The sequence below is a fragment of the Gorilla gorilla genome, chromosome 2 (assembly GCF_029281585.2).
Source record: "Gorilla gorilla gorilla isolate KB3781 chromosome 2, NHGRI_mGorGor1-v2.1_pri, whole genome shotgun sequence".
Classification (NCBI taxonomy): domain Eukaryota; kingdom Metazoa; phylum Chordata; class Mammalia; order Primates; family Hominidae; genus Gorilla; species Gorilla gorilla.
In genome coordinates, this window is record NC_086017.1 from 164,407,983 (window position 1) to 164,430,486 (window position 22,504).

Consider the following 22,504-nt stretch of genomic DNA (forward strand, 5'->3'; position numbering starts at 1 on the left):
ATTAAGCCAGTTGGCTGGGCATGGTGGCTCACATCTGTAATCCCAGCACTTAGGAAGGCCAAGGTGGGAAGATCACCTGAGGTCAGAGTTCAAGACCAGCCTGACCAACATGGTGAAACCCCATCTCTACTAAAAATACAAAATTAGCCGGTTGTGGTGGCACATGCCTGTAATCTCAGCTACTCAGGAGACTGAGGCAGGAGAATTGCTTGAACCTAGGAGGTGGAGGTTGCAGTGAGCCAAGATTGTGCCATTGCACTCCAGCCTGGGCAATGAGAGCGAAACTCTGTCTCAAAAAAAAAAAAAAAAAAAAAGAAGAAATGAAGCCAGTTAACAACCCTACAATGGCCTCTCAGTGTTCAAATGAGAGTCACATGTCTCCCACTTTAAATCAAAAGCTGGAAATAATTAAGTTTAGTGTGAGGAAGGCATGTCGAAAGCCAAGATAGGCTGAAAGCTAGGCCTCCTGTGAAGAACAGTTAGTCAAGTTCTGAATGTAAAGGAAAAGTTCTTGAAGGGAGTTAAAAATGCTACTCCAGTGAACACAAGAATAACAAGAAAGCAAAAGAGACATTGCTGATATGGAGAAAGGTAGAGTGGTCTAGATAGAAGATAAAACCAGCCACAACCTTCCCTTCAGCTAAAGCCTAATCCAGAGCAAGGCTCTAACTCTTTTTAATTCTGTGAAGGGTGAGAGAGATGGAGAAGCTGCAGAAAAAAGGTTTGAAGCTAGTAGAGATTGGTTCTTGAAGCTTGCGGAAAGAAGCCGTCTCCATAACGTAAAAGTTCAAGATGATGCAGCAAGTACAATGTAAAAGCTACAGCATTCTCCAAAAGATCTAGCTGAGGTCATTAGTGAAGGTGGCTACACTGAATGACAGATTTTCAATGTAGATGAAACAGCCTTCTATTGGAAGAAGATGCCATCTAGGACTTTCATAGCTAGAAAGGAGAAGTCAATGCCTGGCTTCAAAGAACAGGCTGACTCTTGTTAGTGGCTAATGTAGCTGGTAACTTTAAGTTGAAGCCAATGCTCATTTACTATTCTGAAAATTCTAGGACCCTTAAGAATTATGCAATATCTACTCTGCTCATGCTCTGTAAATGGAAGAATGAAGCCCAGATGACCACACATTTGTTTACAGCATGATTTACTGAATATTTTAAGCTTGTCATTGAGACCTGCTCTCAGAAAAAAGATTTTTTGTTTTCAAAAGATTACTGCTCATTGACAAATTCACCTGGTCACTCAAGAACTCTGATGGAGATGTACAGGTATGTGAATGTTGTTTTTATGCCTGCATACACAACATGCATTCTGCAACCCATGAATCAAGGGATAATTTTAACTTTCAAGTCTTATTATTTAAGAATTAAATTTTGTAAGGCTGTGGGTGCCATAGATATTGTTTCCTCTGATAGTTCTGGGCAAAGTAAATTGAAAACTTCTAGAAAGGATTCAGCATTCTAGATTTGTGATTTATGGGAGAAGGTCCAAATATTGACCTTAACAGGAGTTTGGAAGAAGTTGGTTTTAACATTTATGGTTGACTTTGAGGAGTTTAAAACTTCAGTGGAGAAAGTCACTGCAGATGTGGTGAAAATAGCAGAACAAGAATTAAAACTGGAGCCTGAAAATGTGACTGAATTGCTACAATCTCATAATAAAATCTGAATGGACAAAGAATTTCTTCTAGTGGATGAGCAAAGAAACTAATTGCCTGAGATGGAAAGTACTCCTGGTGAGGATGCTGTGAACATTGTTGAAAAGACAACCAAGGATTGAGAGAATTACATGAACTTAGTTGATGAAGTAGCAGCAGGGTTTGAGAGGACTGACTCCAATTTTGAAAGAAATGCTACTGTGGGTAAAATGCTATCAAACAGCATCTCATGCTACAGAGAAATCTTTCATGAAAGAGAGTCAATCAAGTTGACAGATTTCCTTGCTGTCTTAAGAAATTGCCACAGCCTTTAGCACCTACCACCCTGATTAGTCAGCAGCCAACCACATTGAGGCAAGACCCTTCAACCAGCAAAAAGATTGCAACTCACTGAAGGCTCAGGTGATTGTTAGCATTTTATAGCAATAAAGTGTTTTAAAATTAAGATATGTACATTATTTTTTAGACACAATGCTATTGTACATTTAACTGACTACAGTATAGTGTAAATATACTTTTATATATGCTGGGAAACCATAACATTTGTGTGACTTGATTTATTGCAATATTTGCTTTATTGTGATGGTCTGGAACTGAACCTGCAATACCTCTGAGGTATGCTTGTGTTTATCGATGATTTTTCTTTCTATGTAATCTATGCCATCGATTCATGGCACCCTTCTAGGAGTAAAAAAGATGTATTCCAACAGTCATTTCAAATTGTGAACCTCTCCTTTGGGGGTACATCGCAGTCTCCTTGAAGGTATTAGAGGGACTAATTAGAAAAAGCATTTCACGGTGCCTGTAGTCCCAGCTACTAGGGAGGCTGAGGCAGGAGAATGGCGTGAACCTGGGAGGCGAAGCTTGCAGTCAGCCGAGATCGCGCCACTGCACTCCAGCCTGGCAAACAGACCGAGACTTCGTCTCAAAAAAAAAAAAAAAAAAAAAAAAAAAAAAAGCAGCTCACTTATTTCATGAAATAAAATACAATCAAAGTTTTAGATCAGAGCTTCCCACAAAAATCCCACGAAAAATAACTATGCTGAGATATGGGTCTTTTCTAGGTAGTCCATCTTTAGAAGAGTCTTTTCACCCTAATATGCCATAAATACATTGTGATTTTCTTTCTTTCTTTCTTTCTTTTCTTTTCTTTTTTTTTTTGAGTTGGAGTTTCCCTCTGTTGCCCAGACAGGAGTCCAGTGGCATGATCTTGGCTCACTGCAGCCTCTGCCTCCCAGGTTCAAGCAATTCTCTCCCTCAGCCTCCCAAGTAGCTGGGATTACAGGTGCATGCCACCATACCCAGCTAATTTTTGTATTTTTATAGAGACGAGGTTTCGTTATGTTGGCCAGACTGGTCTTGAACTCCTAGCTTCAAGCGATCCTCCTGCCTTGGACTGCCAAAGTGCTGGGGTTACGGTCATGAGCCACTGCGCCTGGCCATATTTTCTTTTTACCATGCTGTAACAGAGCTTGGGAAGCACCATTAGGTTAAGTAAACCAACTTTGTTTTTTCATCTGTTCTGTAGTTCTGATATCTTTTATATATAATTTATTTAAGAAAGAGGTCCGCTATATTAAAAAGACTGACTGTGGTACGTTAACTTAGTTTTTCAAATGTTAGTTGGCATCATTCTTGATTCATTTTACTTTGAAGCAGTTTAGTAGAGTATGGAAGAGATGATTTCACTTCTCTGAATCTGCCTGAGAGAGAGCTCCCCCTTCTAGCACTGCAATTTTTTTGTGTGTATCCATCAGCCACACTCTGTGTACAGTACATAATAACAAATGGAAGGCTGGTGATTAAAAGGAAATGGGGCTCCTGTAAGTGTGTGCACATATACAGTGGCTGGAGTTTGGGAATGGAGAATAGAGAAGAATGGTGCTGAGGTCCTTGGGTTGGACTTTCAAATTTCCTGAAGGCATGGAAAATGCTACCAGCCGGATCTGTCTCTTCACCGGAAATCCCATAGGATTCGGATAGGGGCTGGATATATTGTTCTGTCTCCTCAGGGACTAGAACGGTGCTTGGAACAAGATGGATGCTTAGAAGATGTCTTCAAATAGCTTCATAAAGGCTTGGCAAAGATCATTAGGTTCCAACCTATTGTCTGGGAACGTGTATTATTTACAGTTCATATAAGAGAAGCCACAACGCGAGAAATGGTGTGGTACAGAATGGAACATTTTACTGTACAAAATAAGCAGACTTATTCTACCAGTTCTCCTTCCTCTATCAACTCATTTCAACTTATTTTGTAGATGATCTAATTCCAGTTTGTTTTTAGAAAAACAGTGTTCTGTTATCTTGACATAGAATTAGTCTTCAAATGTATGTCACCCCACCCTTTTGTATTGTAAATTTAAAGAGGCTTTTTACTTGCTAAAGTGTTGTGTAATGTATTACTTATGAAATAGTTTAAGCTGACTCAATCTTCTCAGAGAGCTGTTCACCACCACCAATGACGTTGTCTGCCATGAAAAACTTATATTAAAACTCTGTATCATTTTATAAAACCAAATATCTAACAGCCAACTGATCTTATTGACATGGTTGACAAAAATACACACTGGGAAAAAGACACCCTTTTCAATAAATGGTGCTGGGAAAATTGAATCACCATATGCAGAAGAATGAAACTGGACCCCTATCTCTCACTGTCTACAAAAATCAACCAAGAGGGATCAAAGACTTAAAAGTAACACCTGAATCTATAAAAATGTTAGGAGAAAATCTAGGGAAAACTATTCTGGACATTGGTCTAGGCAAAGAATTCATGACTAAGACCTCAAAAGCATGGGCAACAAAACCAAAAATAGACAAATGGGACTTAATTAATTGAAAAGCTTCTGCAGAGCAAAAGAAATAATCAATAGAGTGAACAGACAATCTGCAGAATGGGAGAAAATATTTGCAAACTATTAATATGAAAGGAGACTGATATTTAGAATATACAATGAACTCAAACAATGAGAAAAACACATATCATCCCATTACAAAGTGGGCAAAGGACATGAATATAAATTTTGCAAAGAAGACATACAAATGACCAAGAAGCACGTGAAAAATGCTGAACATCGCGAATCATCAGAGAAATGCAAAATAAAACCACAATGAGACACCATCTTACACCAGTCAGAATGGCTGTAATAAAAAGTCAAAAAATAACAGATGTTGTTGAGGATGCAGAGAATAGGGAATGCTTATACACTGTTGGTGAGAGTGCAAATTAGTACAGACCCTGTGGAAAACAGTATGGAGATTTCTCAGAAAACTAAAATTAGACCTACCATGAAACCTAGCAATCCCTCTACTGAAATGCCCAGAGGAAAAACAATCATTACATAAAAAGATACCTATTGTGTAAAAAAAAAAAAAGATACCTGCACTTGTATGTTATAGTAGCATTATTCACAATAACAAAGATGTGGAATCAGCCTAGGTGTCCATCAATGGTTGGGTGGTTAAAGCAAATGTTATATATATATATATATATATATGCAATGGAATACTATTCAGTCATAAAAAGAATAAAATCATTTCTTTTGACTGGAGGTGATTATCTTAAGTGGAGCAATTCAGAAACAGAAAGTCAAATACATGTTCTCACTTATAAGTGGGAGTGAAATAATATATACACATGGACATAGAATGTAGAATAATAGTCATTGGAGAGTTGGAAAAGTGGAAGGGGATAAGGGAAGAGAAATTACTTAATGGGTACAATGTACAGTATTTGGTTGATGGTTACACTAAAAATCCAGATTTCACCATTATGCAATATATCCATGTAACAAAACTTCCCTTGTACCATTTAAATTTATACACACACACACACACACATATAAAGCTTTGTAGCATTTTATATTGGAACAGAAATGATTTTCACACACTGTGAACAAAATTAATTGATAAAAATCTTCGTATTTGTGGTAGTAACTAAAAAAAAAGCAGTGTAATTCATAGAATACCAAACTGATGTTTAACTTTAATCATTTTTAGCAGGGGGAAAGCAGGTTACAACATTGTGGTTAGTCCTTTCAAAAGACAGACAAAGTCTAGAGTGGATATGAGGCTACCCTAGCTTCCAATTGGAAAAAGAAAAAAATCACTTTCCTGGAACTCAATTCCACTTTTTACTTCTCCTCCAAACTTCACTTCTCAGTTTATATTACTCATTGCTGGTAATTCTGTGTTTGACTCTGGTTGGGCATGCTTTTGAAATGGCCAACCATGTATTATTTTTATTTAACATTGCTTCAGGCTTAAAAGAGTCTGAGGATCACTGTTGGTTGACAGGAGACTCTTCCAGATGTACATTCCAACAGATATGGAATTCAATTTTTTAATAGTCACATCTGCTTAATATGAGCCAGTCTTCCTATCAAGAGAGAAATATCAATTACTATTTTGTACCTTTCTACACTTTTCTGGTTTTCTTAAGACTATTTCTACGATTATTCTCTTGAATATTAAAAACAAGTATACTGCTACATAACATCTTACTGAGGCATACCAACACCATCATCCCCAAAAGCTTCACTTGCCATCTTATAGTTCTTCATCTAATTCTTGTCTATTTTATCTTTCAGTAGGATTTCCAGCTCCTAGAAGACAGAAATCATGATGTTCATCTTTTGCATCCTTCCCAGAATCTAGTGGAGCACTGAGCATCATGTGAGTAGTCAATAAACAATTGTTGAGTCATGTTGCATTGAATTAAAAATCTCCACTTTCCTGGTGTTAATTGAAAAAGTAATGGAAAATACCCCTGCTTCTGTAGTCTGAGACTATTATCAAAAGTAATTATTATCAGATGAACTAACATTACAGGGAAGGAAAAGCCAAAAACCAAATTAAATAGCACAAAGAAACATTAGAAGAAAAACAATTTCCCTTTAACCAGTTCTGTCTGAGTTGCAGAAAGGGGATGTTTGGTGAATGTTTGGTAAATGTTACAACACCCGTGATCTCTTGTGACTGTCACATGTACCAGCAGCATAGAGCAGACAGATTTTTAAAATATATATAAATATATATATTTATTTAAAGTCTGAAGTTCTAATAAAAAGTTCTGTGTTTATTTTATACCATTTCTTTGAAGTTTTAGTAAGCTGGTGTGTGAAAGTAATTTTCCATGTCTATGACTAATTTCTAAATACTAATTCAGTGCTTTAGACATCGGATTTTACTACGTATTCTCCTCCCTATTGTAAACCTTGTGAGTGTCATGTGCAGGAAGAAACACAGGGAGAACAGTGTCTTCTGTGCACTTTAGCAGTATCACATGGGCTTCCTTGATCCAGCAGTCTTGGGCTTCCTATTCTAAAACTGCACCCTCATATTTTTCTAGACGATGCATTTACTAGCTTCTGGTTTTTAAAATCAACTTGTTAATTTTTTATCTTTATAGTTAAATTATTAAATCTTTCACTTTGTACATTTTCTTGTGTCTTTCCCAGTATCTAGCGGAGTCATAAGCATCCTGTTTATATTCAGTACACAATTGTTAAATCATGTTGACTTGAATTTAAAATTGAAAAGGAATTTTAAAATACTATTTTTTGTTTCCAGGGTGAAAGTTTTGCACAGGATCTATTAAATAATATTATAAAATGGTTAAGCAAAATAGCAGTTTTACTAAAACTGGGCATTGCATATATATACAGTCAGGCCTTGCTATTTCCTGTAACATTTGTCTTATATCTTTTACATAAAGATGTCTCTGGAAATACACCAAGCACATTTAAAACAGTGTTTGGAATTTTTTGTTGGGTAAGAATATTTAGGTAATACTATCTGGACTCTTTTTTCTTCTGTTACCTTAGCTTTTTAAAAAACATTTTTTTTTTAAGTTCTGGGGTACATGTGCAGGATGTGCAGGTTTGTCACATAGGTAAACATGTGCCATGGTGGTTTGCTGCACCTATAAACCCACAACCGAGGCATTAAGCCTGGCATGCATTAGCCGTTTTTCTTAATGCTCCCTCTCCCCCAACCCCATCTCCCAACAGGCCCCAATGTGTGTTGTTCCCCTCCCTGTGTCCATGTGTTCTCATTGTTTGGCTCCTACTTATAAGTGAGAACGTGCAGTGTTTGGTTTTCTGTTCTTACATTAGTTTACTGAGGATAACAGCTTCCAGGTCCATCCATATCCCTGCAAAGAACATGATCTCATTCCTTTTCATGGCTGTATAGTATTCCATGGTGTATGTGTACCACATTTTCTTTTTTTTTTCTTTTATTGAGATGGAGTCGCGCTTTGTCACCCAGGCTGGAGTGCACTGGCCCGATCTGGGCTCACTGCAACCTCCGCCTCCCAGGTTCAAGCGATTCTCCTGCCTCAGCCTGCTGAGGAGCTAGGACTACAGGCACGTGCCACCACACCCGGCTAATTATTTGTATTTTTAGTAGAGATGGGGTTTCACCGTGTTAGCCAGGATGGTCTCGATCTCCTGACCTTGTGATCTGCCCGCCTCGGCCTCCCAAAGTGTTGGGATTACAGGCAAGAGCCACTGTGCCCGGCCCACATTTTCTTTATCCAGTCTGTCATTGGTGGCCACTTGGGTTGATTCCATGTCTTTGCTATTGTGAATAGTGCTACCTTACCTTTTAAAAAAGTAAACTCAATTTTTCAAATGTTTGTGAACATTACATGATATGTCATATATATCTGTCCTAGAGATAATCTTACCTGCCGAATTGGTCTAGTAACAATATCTCGACAACACCCCACTTTCATTTTAAGGGATAAACTATAATAATGAATTCTCAGTCCTTATGAGAGCGATCTCATGCAGATGATGGTATTTTGAATGAGCACAAGTGTATACAAAAGACCAACAGAGAATAAAATTATACTCATATGAAAACGGCTTTTATCTAAATTACAAAAATTGGATTATAAAATAAAGATGGTGGTCTTAGTTTTCTAACACTAAATATTCCCTTTTGTAATCTCATTGGCTCTTGCTCAGTGAAATAAAAATTTGAAACTAGTCTTTGTTTTTTCTTTATATGTAAATATCTCTTATGATTCACTTAATAGGTCACCGTTGTCATTGGCAAAGCTAGAACATTTTATAAAACAGTTATTGTACTAGAACTTTGGCACTATTTAGCAAAATAGCAGGGAGAAGGCAGATTTTGCTGTGCTTATAGATCTGATTAGTTGCCATTTTGTTGTTGTATATAGCAGGACTGAAAGCAGTGTTTCCCAAAGCATGGTCTGAGGATAATCTGGGAAGTTTATAAATTATGCAGATTCCCAGGCATACACAGCCCTATCTAATCAGAACCTCTGGGAGCAGGGCATGGAAATCTACATTAAACCTGTTTCCTCCTCTTGAATTTAAATAAGCATCCTAACTGATTATTATACTCACTAAATAAGAAATCCCTGCCCATAGACTCACATTTAATTTAAGAATATACAGTTCATCTTTGGGTAAAGAATTTTTCATTTTAATATTCCTCTCCACTCAGCATACTTCTGTGTTATTTGTTACTTTCTCTTCCTCTTCTTGCTCCTCTTGCTAAGTTTCATAAAATCTTAGAACTATGTATCACTACAATTCTTTGGTTATAAGCAATAGAACCTAATTCTGGATAAGCTAAAGCAAAAAATATTACAATTTATGGGATACATTATAGATTTTAAAAAACCCCGAAGAACCAGTGTTAGGAAAAGACAAAAACTAGAGTCATTTCAGATATGTTAAAAGTAGGAAGTACCAACCATACTCAGTGCCTGTGTCACTTTATTCAGATTTCAAATTGCATTTAAAAAGCACTAGCTTTGCCTAATTGGTCATGTGTCAATATTCTGACCAGGAAGCAAAACTAAAGGAAACTCTCTAGAACTATATCCATGCAGTTTTCCAAAGCAAAATAGCAGTACGGTTTTAAGAAGAATGGAGGATTTCTGTGCAGTCAAAAGCAAGTTCACTGCCATGCAGAAAACTTTAGAGCCATTGGGGGAAAATGTACTCATTTTATTCAGAAGTCAACTAATTCCCGAGAGTTAGTCAACAAGTATTTATTACACACTTAGTATTCTGAGGCAGGTGCTATATTACGTGTAAGGACTAAGTAGGAAGAGCTTGTTAGAATAAATAGAAACACTGAATAAGGATACTTTTTTATTTACTTGGACTATTGTTTTCATTAACTAAGGACAATGTGGTAAACATTGCTTTTGCCTGCTGTGTGTTTTTATGGTTCCTGCCTTAAATAGATATGAGGACTTACAATTTGGTAGTAGTTGAATTAAATAATCATTGAGTGAATAAACTTACGTGATTACAAGTTTTTCTCTAAAGTAGTTGAATATTCTCTCTGAAATTATATTATGTCATATTATATTACATTAGTTTACATTATTTACTTAAGCAGACCTTATTACTTCAACCAACTTTTTGAACACCTAATATGTGCTAGCTACTGGGGATAAAGATGTTTCCAGCAATCAGGGAGCTCACATTTATTCTCAGGGAATGCCTTTCTTCAGAGATAATGAAAAGGCAGACTTTAGCCTGGTTTTATATTAATTTAGCCCAAGTTTCATATTTTACCCCTTTATATGTCTTTGTCTTCACACAGATTTCCTTTTGCCAAGAATGCTCTATCCCTTCATTTATCCACCTAATGGGTACCAACTTATTCTTCTTATTTAACATCAAAAGACTTTCTGGTGATAGTTTTCTCTAGCTTCTCCTGGTAACTTCTCCCTGTGGCATTTCTTGCCAATATTTCCATTGTGTCATTGCTTACCTGCCTTCTTCCTCATTAGACTCTTAACAGCTTTTCTTCTTCATCTTCTAGAAGCCCAGACCCTCTTTAGCACATGGCTCCAGCCACCATTTCTATACTGAGAATACTCAGAGATATGTCTCCAGATCAGAGACGTTTGGCAAGTTCTGGATGTGTGAGTCTGTTCTTGAGTTGCTATAAAGAACTACCTGAGACTGGGTAATTTATAAAGAAAAGAGGTTTAATTGGTTCACTGTTCTGCAGGGGGTACAGGTATGGCACCAGCATCTGCTCAGCTATTGGTGAGGCCTCAGGAAGCTTACAATCATGACACAAGGTCAAGGGGAGCCAGCGTGTCACATAGCAAGAGAGGGAGCAAGAGAGAGAAGGCAAAGTTCTCAGCCTCTTTTCAATGACCAGATCTCATGTGAACTAACAGAGCGAGAGCTCACTGATCACCAAGGGGATGGTACTAAGCCATTCATGAGGAATCCACCCCCATGATTCAACCCCTGCCACTAGACTCTACCTCCAACACTGGGGATCACATTTCAACATAAGATTTGGTGGGAGCACATATCTAAACCATATCACTGGACTTATACAGCAGGCTGCACAATCAGAATTTCCAGTCTTATCTCATGGATCTTTCCCTTGAAACCTGTTTCCTCCTCTTGAGCTCTCAATCTGGCTGAACAGTTCTGCCTTATTCCTAGTTTCCCAAGGCAGAAATATGAAATATCCTGTGACTTCTCTCTTTCTCCTTCCACACAGAATGCAAAGCTGTATTTCAGACCCACATGATTTTCTGTCAGGAGAACTTCAGCGGCTTCTAAATTAGAGCTGCCTACCCTAGTCTAGCCCCTTCTAATCCATCTTCCAAAGAGATAGCAGGAGTAGACCTTACAAAACCAAACCTGTTTTTCTTATCCCTTTGAAAAACATTTCAAAAGCTCCCTGTAATACCTAAGATAAAATTCAAGTTTCTTTACTTAACAGAAAAACCTCTTCATTATCTACTCCTTCCCATCAGAGTCTAGCTTCTAGGTGTGCCCAATGTGGCAACTACTGTTGATGCTCTCAAAGTCTCCCCCAGCCATCCTCGTTCTAGGATCTTACCTTTATAGTGAAACTGACTTTCAACTGCCTGAAGTCTTTCTCCCCCAGCAATCCTTAACCAATGAATGAAAAAAGTTGGTGCATAAATAAGTATAGTCATGCATTGCTTAAAGAGGGGGATACGTTCTGAGAAATGTGTTGTTGGGCGACATTGTCATCATGCACACATCATAGAGTGTACTCTCACAAACCTAGATGGTATGGCCTACTACACATCTAGGCTACATGTTATAGCCTATTGCTCCTGGTTTACAAATCTGTACAGCATGTTACTTTACTGATTATTGTGTGTCTAAACATAGAAGAGGTACAGTAAAATACTATAAAAGATAAAAAATGGTATACTTGTACATGGCACTTACCATTAATGGAGCTTGCAGAACTGGAAGTTGCTTTGGGTGAGTCAGTGAGTGAGTGGTGAGTGAACGTGAAGGCCTAAGGCATTACTGTGCACTACTGTGGACTTTATAAGTACTATACACTTAGGCTACATTACATTTATAAAAAAATTTTTTCTTCAGTAAAAAACCTTAGCTGACTGTATCTTTATTTATTACTTTATACACTTTTTAATTTTTTAAACTTTTAGGCTCATTTGTAATAACAGCTTAAAACACAAGCACATTGTTAGAGCTGTGTAAAAATATTTTATTTCTTTATATCCTTATTCTATAAGCTTTTACCTATTTAATTTTTTTTACTTAAAAAAGTTTTATGTTAAAAATGTAGACAAAAACACACACATTAGCCTGGGCCTACACGAGGTCAGGACCATCAATATCACTGTACTCCACTGCCACATCTTGTCCCACTGGAAGCTCTTCAGGGACAACGACATGCATGGAGCTGTCATCTCCTATGATAACAATGCCTTCTCCTGGAATACCTCTGGAAGGACCTGCCTGAGGCTGTTTTATAGGTAACTTTTTTTTTTATAAGTAGAAGCATACACTCTAAAATAACAACAAAAAGTATAGTAAAGTATAATATATTAAATACATAAACCAGTAACATTTATTACATTATCAAACATTGTGTACATAATTGTATGTATTATACTTTTATATGACTGACAGCAGAGCAGATTTGCTTACATCAGCACCACCACAAATGCATTGTACTACAATGGTTACAACAGCTATGATGTCACTAGGTGATAGGAATTTTTCAGCTTTATTATAATCTTTTAGGACCACCATCACATATGTGGTCCATCACTGACCCAAAGTGGTTATGTGGCACACCGAAAGTTATGTGGCACGTAACTGCTCCGACTCTCTCACACTTGGCTTAAACAACTATGAGGCCTGTGTTCTGCATCAGCTCCTAGAACTTTCCAGTGTAGATAATTTCCACTTACTCATAGTCTTTTTTTTTTTTTTTTTTTTTTTTGAGGCTCGCTGTGTCACCCAGGCTGGACTGCAGTGGCGCAATCTCGGCTCACTGCAACCTCTGCCTCGCAGATTCAAGGCAATTCTCCTGCCTCAGCCTCCCGAGTAGCTGGGATTACAGGGGTTTGCCACCACGCCCAGCTAATTTTTGTATTTTTAGTAGAGACAGGGTTTCACCATGTTGGCCAGGCTGGTCTTGAACTCCTGACTTCAGGAGATTCACCTGCCTTGGCCTCCCGAAGAGCTGGAATTACAGGCGTGAGCTACTGTGCTTGGCCACTCATAGGCTTAAGAGGCTTAATAAAATACCTTTTGTTGGCTGCCTTTCCTTTCCCAGCTTACTTTTCCATACACCTGCCAGTGTTTCCTGGGATCACCTCATCAATAAACAGTTTGCACTTGAGTCCTTAGCACTTCATCTGATTTTGAAGAAGCCAGCTAGGCCACCCAACATGTTTCCTTTGTTTCAGCCAAACGAACACACCAAAAAGTTCATGTTTTTTTTTTTTTTTAAATGTCATGTTTTCCCATAGTTCTTCTGTCCAAAATGATACTGGCTCCCACCTCCCTTACCTAGCCAAATGGTATTAATTTCTCAAAATTATGTCCATCATCATCTCTTTAAGGGAAGCTTTTCTAAGCATTGATTGAATTGTGGACTGGAAACTCTATCCCACTGCACCTGAACATACCTGTATCGTGGCAGACACCTTAATCCTTGATTTGTTTATTTGACTCCCCAAATAGACTGATCTCCTTGAAAGCAGGGACTAAGATATATTTGGATTTTCAGTCCACCCCACCCCCACAAAATAGGGGAAGATAGCATTGATTAAACTACTAAATGTTTGCTTGAATGAATTGTTTTTATTGAACACATTTATGAATGAATGAGTAAACAAAGCCAACAAGAGCAAATTTTATTAGAGGAAAGAAAATCTATTGTGAAATGAATGTTTATGCAACTAATTTCAAAGTTCAGAATAAAAAGTTTTGGCTTATTTGCACGACTGTCCTTCCCAGTAAGTGTGGATAACAGTAACAATACAATTAACGCACCCAAAACAATCATTGTCTTAGAGACTGTAAGTGCTTTAAAAAATTACACGCTTAATCTTCTTATTGTATATACCATTATTATATTACATTGTATTACATTGCACCTATTATATTATGTAGAATTTATTATTATTGTTATTGTTAGTTTCATTTTACAAAGAATACATAACGCTCATGTTAAATATTTTAAAGCAGTTTTTTTCACAAGGCCAAGAGTCTCAGAAAGTTCCATTATGCTTATTAGGGCAGTGAAGAGTAATAAATTCAAATAATGGATAAGGTTTAGGAACTTCCCTTCTTTCGTTCTGCTCAATACAGAGGGTTAATAACTACTGGGGCAAGCTTCCTGCCTCATACTGTTTTGTGACTTAATGTAGCCAAAATGACACCCTTTGACTATGAGATAGAATTTCCTAAAACCAGTTTCAGAGTTATATTATCCACACAATCAAAATTTGGGCTCAAAAAATGTTGTGACATTTCATGTATTTGATAAACACATATTGGATCTTTTTTGTTTCTATTGCATGGTGTTAACCTCTGGCGATATATAAACTTAACTAAGTCAAGAATCTGACCATTGGCATGCGGTAGCTTATCCTGAATAACAATTGCCTTTGCAACTTTAGGATCAATGGCCAAAATGTACCATCTAAGTCTTTTCTTTTGTATCTGGAATTAAAAATGGAGATTTGCTTAGTCTTTGATGATGATGCATTCATTTAGAGCCCTTCTGGAAGGAAGTTCCAGATGCTTTATAAATATTAACACATTTAGGTTGAAATGACCACTCCCTTTGTTTCCTAACTGAACTAACCAATATTTTCATTTTTTCCTATGAATTCCTTATTGCCTCTTTATTTTTATTTTTTGGTTTACTTACATGGTTTCCTCTCTGTAAGAGTGCATTATTTAAGGAAAGGGACCATGTCTTACCGATTTTTGTATCCCCAGGACCTGATATAGAACCTGGTACTTCATAAGCACTGTTTCTGAAATGGATGAAGAAAAAATTGTATATAGCATTTAGTATAATGCTTTAAGCATGAAAAAGTAGAAATGCTTTTACAAAGTGGTTCTATATGAGTTTATCAATAAATACATTTTAGTTTAAGTCCTATGAATTAATCTACACCCTCTTGAATTCCCCACCCTGATCTTTTCTTCCAGACATAATTGGAAGTCAGTGATAAATTCCAATTCATAAAACTAATCTCTAGCGTTACATCCTGTCTGCCCCATTCACTAGCTTTCCAACAATCATCCGAGGTAGTCACTGTGTAGTAATCAGGAAATCTTAATGGCATGTTTCCAAGCCTTGGTCATCTTTTGAGCCCTAACACGGCCAAGTCACATTGACTTAGCCTCAGCCACATGAATGAAAATTCGTCCATGTCTTTAGTCACTCTATGCAGGTCCATAATGTACAAAAAGGCTGCTGTTTTTTTTTTTTTTTTTGAGACGGAGTCTCACTCTGTTGCACAGGCTGGAGTGCAGTGGCAAGATCTCGGCTTTCCTGTTTCTAGACTCATAGTTTTCTTTGAATATTCCTGCAAACGTTTCGACAAAGGGCCAGATAGTAAATGTTTTATTAAGCTTTTCAAGCCCTACAATCCCTGTCACAAGAATTCAGCTCTGCTAGAGATGATGCATAATCAGATGAACATGGCTGAGTTAGAATAAAATTTTATTTATGGACACTGAAATTTGAATTTTATATTATTGTCATGTTCCACTAGTAGTATTCTTTGGATTTTTTTTCCAAACACTTAAACGTGCAGAAACAGGCTGGGTGCGGTAGCTCATGCCTGTAATTCCAACACTTTGGGAGACAGAGGCAGGCAGATCACTTGAGGCCAGGAGTTTGAGACCAGCCTGGCCAACATGGTGAAATCCTGTCTCTATTAAAAATACAAAAAAATTAGCTGGGTGTGGTGGTGTGTGTTTGTAGTCCCAGCTGCCTGGGAGGCTGAGGCATAAGAATCACTTGAACCCGGGAAGCAGATGTTGCAGCAGGTCAAGATGGCACCAGTGCACTCCAGCCTGGGTGACAGAGTGAGACTCGTTTCAAGAAAAAAAAAAAATACAGAAACATTCTTAGCTCATGTGCTGTATAAAAACTATGTATGGGGCATAGTTTGCCAACTCCGCTTTAAAGCAATGTATGTTTAACTTCAAATTTACTAATATCACCTCTTGCCTCCTAGTTTATCTCCCTCATGAACCCTGCACTCCTGTTTTGCTCTCAATCCCCTTTATAGCATCCCTTGCAGGACTACTCTACCCCAGAGTATCCCCTGATCTAATATTTCTAATCTTTCCTTCCCTTACTTCCCACTTTTTGAATATAACTTCCCAGCTAGTTCTTTAAAAAAAGCAAATGTGATTCACTAAGAAATGCTGCTACCAGAATTATCTTTTGAAAATACAGATCTGGACCTGTCACCCCAGTGCCAGCATTTTCACACCTGTCCTTTGACTAAAAGATGCAGCTTAATATCTTAAACAGAGCCCATTAGGTCTTTTACAATCTGGCTGTCATATACCCACCAGATCCTTGATCTTTATTAGCTCTGTGACTCTCCGTGTTTACTACACATCCTGTGGCCAGACCAAATATTTCTTCCTTACCATGCAGGGCTCTTTCCTGTCTGTTTGCCTTGTGCATGCCACTGTCTTTGCATAGAACAGTTTGACTGTGGAACTTTAGTTGACCCTCCAAGGCCCACTTTAAAGTCACATTCACAGTGAAACCTTTGCTAATATCCCCAAAAGATCACTTTTTAAAAACATAGTAACATTTTAAAAATTATGTATGCCATATTACACATTTTCATGTCACGTTTTGTTTATATACCATTCTTTCTTACCAGATTCTGGTTTCAGGTGGACACACATTGTGTCTTCTTCATCTTCATTAACATCTTCCTCCTCTACTTAGCACAGGGCCTAGCACAGAGTCAGCAACGTAGTATATTCCTATAAAAGATATTACATTGAATCCACCCAGAGGTATTTTCACTTTTAGAAGCATAGATTTGTTAATTCAAGTGACCTTCTAACTGATAGAGTTTTAAGCTATAGTAAAAGGAAGTGAAGGGATTTGGGCAGAAAACAAAACAAAACAAAACAAAAAACAGATGCTATTTTGGGGCAGAAGGGGCCATGCCCAGAGCAGGGAGGCTGCTCTCCTTCTCTCAACCCCATCTCTCCTCGGGGTCAGCTTCCCAAAAGGTCCCATGTTTCATGGGTCTGATTTCTTTCAAGCTCAATGTCATATTCAGTGTTCTTAAGGCCACCATGGGTAAGGCTTTAGATTTGAGAAGGGAAGTGGGGATGAGAAAAACTGCCAGTTGAACTACAAGTCAATTGTGAGTTGTTTGAAAGTTGGTACCTGGTTCTACCACGTTTCTTTATCTGAGTAGCAGAGAAATTTTTAAATGACACTGACATGGACTCTAAAATATGTCACTTAGAATTAAATAATTTCATCAAAGGCAAAGGTGTTAGAGAGATAGGGAAACAGCTTTTTTTTTTTTTTTTTTGTGGGATGGAGTCTTGTTCTGTCACCCAGGAATGCAGTGGCACAATCTTGGCTCACTGCAACCTCTGCCTCCTGGATTCAAGCGATGGTCCTGTCTCAACCTCCTGAGTAGCTGGGATTACAGGTGCTCACCACCACGCCTGCTAATTTTTGTATTTTTAGTAGAGATGGGGTTTTACCATGTTGGCCTGGCTGGTCTCAAACTCCTGACCTCAGGTGATTCCCCTCGCCTCAGTGTCCCAAAGTGTTGGGATTACAGGCGTGAGCCACTGCGCCCAGCCCAGAAACAGCTTTTATACCAAAGTAAATGCTAGTGATTCAAATGAAGGCCCTGTCAGGAAGATAAAATTTTTAAAGTTCTCTGATTTCTCCTTGGAAACCTCTCAACCCATTAAACCCTATCAATCTAATTTTCAAGGCAAAGATAAAACTACAAGCAACAGAAAGGATATTTCTCATTTGATATTTTAAAATGGTTATTCACTTGTTAATTAATTAATTTTTTTCTGGTTTGCAAAGTAGTTTTATTTCTATTGTCATTTTGATTTTGTCAGAAACTTTTGAAATTGAGAAGTAGAGATTTGATTATCTGTGGATTACAGCAACTCTCCAAACCTGGTTTTATTTCAGTTTATTAAGTAAGACATCATGGACTTATTTCATCTTTCCATTACAGGAATTACAAACTAATTTTAAAGTGCGGGGCTGGGCACGGTGGCTCATGCCTGTAATCTTAGCACTTTGGGAGGCTGAGTTGGGTGAATTACCTGAGGTCAGGAGTTCAAGACCAGCCTGGCCAACATGGCAAAACTCCGTCTCTACCAAAAATGCAAAAAATTAGTCGACGTGGTGGTGCATGCCTGTAACCCCAGCTAATTGGGAGGTTGAGGCAGAAGAATCGCTTGAACCTGGGAGGTGGAGGCTGCAGTGAGCTGAGATCGTGCCACTGTACTCCAGCCTGGGCGACAGAGTGAGACTCTGTCTCAAAAAAATAAAAAAATAAAAAAATAAAATAATAAAATAAAATAAGACAAAATGGGTCTAAACCAGGTGTTCTTAACTTGGAAACTAGTACCCCTATGATGCCAAATAGAAAACCAGATGTGGTCCTTGCCTTCATGAAATATTCCCACTTCCTTCCCTGAATTATTTATATTCCAGTCTCTTTGTATATCATTCTGTATTTACGCAGCCTTCAACATTTTGCATTATGCTTGGTTCTCAGTAAAATTTGGGTGAATATTAATAGAAGAAGAAGACCAAGGATTTTGAGATGCTGGAAAAAAAAGAACTACTAAACATAGGTGGTCACCAGGATAAACATGAATGACTCATGGACCACCAGTATGGGGACATTTAGATCTGAGAAAATAGTTGGACAAACTAGCACAGAGGAGAAGCATCAAGTTTAGAAAGATCCCTGTTGAATCATCTTTCTTAGAAAGATCCGTGTTGAATCATATTTCTTGTGACTCCTCTGATATGGTTTTACTTATTAGTAGATTAGTTTGATCTTTCAAGTCAAGGGAGCTCAGATATGGTGAATGGGGAAAAGACGGAGAGGCAGGCAAAAGAGCAAAATTTGGAGAAGAATAATTACTGGAAATAATTCCCCTCTCAATAAGGTTACCTAACTGAGGATAAAACACTCTAAAATTTGGGATTTGCAGGTCTTTGAGGTATGAAAATGAAAGCTTTCTTTTTCTCTGTCTCTTTTTAAAGGAAATGAATGCTAGCAGCTATTAAACTAATAATTTTTGTGGAAAACATTTCTTGTGATATGAAGTGAATTTTAAAAACTTGGGGGAACACTTTTGATTAATTTAAGAATGTCAGGTTTAACTTTAGATTCTGTCTTGGGTCCCCCTTGAATTGACTTCTCAAAAGCAAAATCTACTTTGTGTCATGTTGGCTTAGAAACTGTGTTAATACATAGGGATTTTAAAACAATACAGAGCCTGAATGCAATTAGAACTGTAATGGGATCTGGGCATGATCAGTAACATTTAAATAGCTTTTCTTCAGCAGACTTGCCACATAGTTTAAATACATTCCTGCAGAAGGTATTGCAGGATATTTCTGGTTAAGTGCACTAAAATTCAGTTAAGTATTCTGTGCTGCTGATTTTTTTGTTTTTAAACAAATAAAACCAGAGAGGTCAGATTCCAGGGGTGGCTGCCATGGCCCACTTTCTGAATTCCTGGCAAGTGAAGATTGTGCGATAAGTATCTTCTACCCAAGTTACAAATTCAAAGGTTTTCTTCAATGAGGGTGGAAAACAGGCACAAAAGTTTATCTTCTATCAGATGGTACAGCTGCTATCTTCAGGGCTGGTGGACTCAATGGAGATCAGAAGAAAGGCAGGTATTTAGATTAAAAAAAAAAGTTTATCAGAATAGGATTCTTGCTATCGGATACTTAATTCTGCTTTTAAAAGTCCAAAAAAAAAAAACAAAAAAAAAAACCAACAGCAAAAAAAACCACACACAGTTAAGTCGGCCTTTTCCAGTATTTATGTGGTCTTTTTAGAGCACTGCGTATGGTAATGATGTATTGCAATGTTCTGTAGGTCAAGATCATGTGGAAGACTAATTCATTAAGATAGTGAAATTTCAATACATTTTGATGAATAGTCTATTTATAAGGTGGTTGCTTCCCTTGTAACTCTATATAGCATTTTCAAAAGTGACAAACTCACTTTCAGTCACAATATTTTAAAGTGAATATCTAAGGAATATTACAAAAAACTGTAGATTCCCTTATACCTAAAAACATAGATGAATTTTTTTTAGCTCTTTCTTAACAAAGTACTTATATATTTACATGATAATATAATTTGTCAGCTTTATTTTATTTTATTTTATTGAGATGGAGTCTCACTCTGTCGCCCAGGCTGGAGTGCAGTGGTGAGATTTTGGCTCACCGCAAGCTCCGCCTCCCGGGTTCATACCATTCTCCTGCCTCAGCCTCCCGAGTAGCTGGGACTACAGGCGCCTGCCACCACGCCCGGCTGATTTTCTTTTGTATTTTTAGTAGAGACGGGGTTTCACTGTGTTAGCCAGGATGGTCTCGATCTTCTGGCCTCATGATCTGCCTGCCTCAGTCTCCCAAAGTGCTGGGATTACAGGGGTGAGCCACCACGCCCGGCCAACTCATATTTTTAGTTTTAAGAATATACAATGAAAACACAGGAAGGTATAATTCATCACAGATCTTTAATTTGTTAACAATTGTATATAGGTCACAAATTATAGAAGACAAATTATAATAGACCATCAGCTCATCTTTCTCAAGAAATTATATTTGGTAGGCTGCTCTAACCCTATGCCCATTGTCAACATTTTTCTTAATGACCAACTAGTTATTCTGCAACCTTGTTTACTTGCTCTGTATCTAAGTAAGCGCTGATATCGTCTTCTCTTTTTTTTATTTTGTTTGGGACGGAGTCTCGCTCTGTCGCCCAGGCTGGAGTGTAGTGGCGCGATCTCGGCTCACTGCAAGCTCCAGCTCCCAGGTTCATGCCATTCTCTTGCCTCAGCCTCCCGAGTAGCTGGGACTACAGGTGCCTGCCACCACGCCCGGCTAATTTTTTGTATTTTTAGTACAGAAGGGGTTTCACCGTGTTAGCCAGGATGGTCTCGATCTCCTGACCTCGTGATCTGCCCATCTCGGCCTCCCAGAGTGCTGGGATTACAGGCGTGAGCCACCGCACCAGGCCAATATCTTCTAACTAACACTCTAAGGGTCATATGTCTTTATTAGGTTGAAAAAATTATCTCATATAAAAACTAATGATTTACATTTGTTGTATGGGGGAAGGAAAATAGAGATGTTCCATGGCAACTAATAGAGTGAGATTTCTGAAGTCTTCATTTTGAATTTCCTCTGAGTATTCAGTAGTAATGATTTCCTCAGGGCTTTGAGTGTGCTACATCCTCATCCCTGTCCAACAGTTAAACAGCAAGTTCTACAGGAAAGTGCTATTCTAGGCTTTTTGCTTATATAAATTATTTAATCCTTCCAAAAACACTGTAAGACAAGTCTACTATTAATAGCTCCATTTTACAGTGAAGAAAATAAAATATAGGGAGGTTAAGTAACTCACTCAAGGTCACAGCTAGTAGCAGTGGGACCACCATTCCCACCAGGACAGTCTTACTTCAGATACAATGATTTTCACCCCTGAGCTTTCTCCACATGTCCAGCCTTTTAGAGGCCAGAGCAGAAAATGGTAATGCACAAAACAGCCATGCTGTCTTCTAGTATTAAGTATGGAAGAGAAGATTAACAAGAGATTAACATTCACCATCTTGAAATGGAAAAGTGGACAAAAAATTCAGGGGAGAAATTAGTCTCAGGTAGTTATTTATTCAAATAAGTCAATATCTGTATCCTCATTCCTCTTGAAATTACAGCTTACATTGCTAGTACATGGAATCTCATATCATCCTTAAAAATTTCTCTGAAAATATGTTTGTCTTCATCATATTATGTTTACCTTGCACTCGGAAACTTGCATACTTGCTAATGGAACTGTATGTGTTGTTATGCAACTTCTTAAGCCATTTTCAGCCTTTTGAGAAGGGGAATTGTTAGTCTTAAGACTACAATTAAGGTCAGTTGAAAAGCAGTCATCTGTCAAATCTTTGGATATGAGGGCATATGGGTCAATTATCTACAGCATTGCAGGGCAGATACAGAGAAATAGGGATCTTGAGCTGGAGGGCCCCATGGGGTTAACATAGGCTAAAAGGAAGTTCTGCCTGACTAGTGGATTCCAAGAAAACAGGAGCATGCCATGTTGTGAAGTGAAAAAGAGCATTGGATTTGGAGTGAGGAGGTCTAGAATTAAATGTTAGTGCTACAAATGCTACTTACACAAGCTGATGTGAGTTATTTAACCTCTTGCATTCCTGGCTTTCTTTGAAGCTCTTAGGATTAAATAAGAAGATAGATATAAATATGCTGTGAATTGT

General features: G+C 37.9%; 1 long non-coding RNA gene across 1 annotated transcript in view; it reads left to right on the top strand.

Moving 5' to 3' along the window:
- Window positions 1-335: 335 nt before the first annotated feature.
- The window catches only part of LOC101126606 (uncharacterized), a 202,491-nt gene continuing 180,322 nt past the window's right edge, over window positions 336-22,504 (top strand). The window contains exons 1-2 of the long non-coding RNA XR_008678267.2: window positions 336-1,275; window positions 6,257-6,341. This is a non-coding gene — a long non-coding RNA (uncharacterized lncRNA). The remainder of the gene's footprint in view (window positions 1,276-6,256; window positions 6,342-22,504) is intronic.